A 1210-nucleotide genomic window follows, 5' to 3' on the forward strand; every position below is an offset into this window, starting at 1 on the left:
CACTTCTGGGACAGTGAGGAAAGTGACAGCCAGGGGAGGTAGGGAAGATAGGTATGCCTCAGAGCAGAAAGGGAAAGGGGGCAATTTTTACCTGCTTTAGGGACTTTACTCAGAGGATCCTGTGGTGCTGTCCAATCCAAAAGGAGGGGGGAGTGCAGCTGCACCACTGCACCCCCTCTGGATCTGCCTGTGTAAGCAGCCTGGCAATGATGTAAAGAACCAAAGATAAACACAAGCGTGTGAACACTGGAAAAAATGCATGAACCACAATGTAAAGCAGCAGCGAATACAAGAATGAAGCAAAGAGAACCAAATGCTAAAGATCACAAAGTTGTCGTCTGCATGCAGTACACAACTATGACAGGACTGCACATGTCTCTGCTACACACAGAAGGCTGTTTTCCATGGCACTGCTAACCCTGGGACAGCAAAAACTAGGATTCCTAGTTGTCACATCTGCTGATGCATTTTGCATGATTGCCACAGTCACAACATGGTTCCCATCTTCAAAAAAGGGAGGAAGGAGACCCGTGAAACTATAGGTCAGTTAGTCTTACCTCAATCCTGGGTAAGCTTTTTGAGAAAATTATCCTGGCGCATGTCCATGAGGGGCCAGCAGGGGAGATTATGCTTAGGGGCAACCAACATGGGTTCATTAGAGGCAGGTCCTGTCAGTCCAACCTGGTGGCCTTCTATGACCAGATCACCAAATCCTTAGATGCAGGGGTAGCAGTGGACATAGTCTTCCTGGACTTTAGGAAGGCCTTCAACACTGTCTCTCACCCCGTTCTCATTAAGAAACGGGGGGACTGTGGTGTTGACACCTACACAGTCAAATGGGTTGCTAACGGGTTGGGGGGCCACACCCAGAGAGTGGTGGTGGATGGGTCATTTTCGACCTGGAGGGATGTGAGCAGTGGGGTTCCACGGGGCTTGGTCCTCGGGCCCACACTGTTCAACATCTTCATCAGTGACTTGGATGAGGGGGTAAAGAGCACCCAGTTCAAATTTGCTGATGACACTAAGATGTGGGGAGATGTGGGCATGCTAGAAGGAAGGAATACACTAAAATCGGACCTAGACAGGTTAGTGGGGTGGGTGGATGAGAATAGAATGGGATTCTACACTGACAAGTGCAAGGAGAGGCACCTGGGGAGGAACAACCAGCACCATACCTACAGGCTGGGGAACTCCCTTCTCATCAGTGCAG

This window comes from Gavialis gangeticus, unplaced genomic scaffold (assembly GCF_001723915.1).
Source record: "Gavialis gangeticus isolate Ggan-Ray unplaced genomic scaffold, GavGan_comp1, whole genome shotgun sequence".
In the NCBI taxonomy this organism is placed as follows: Eukaryota; Metazoa; Chordata; order Crocodylia; family Gavialidae; genus Gavialis; species Gavialis gangeticus.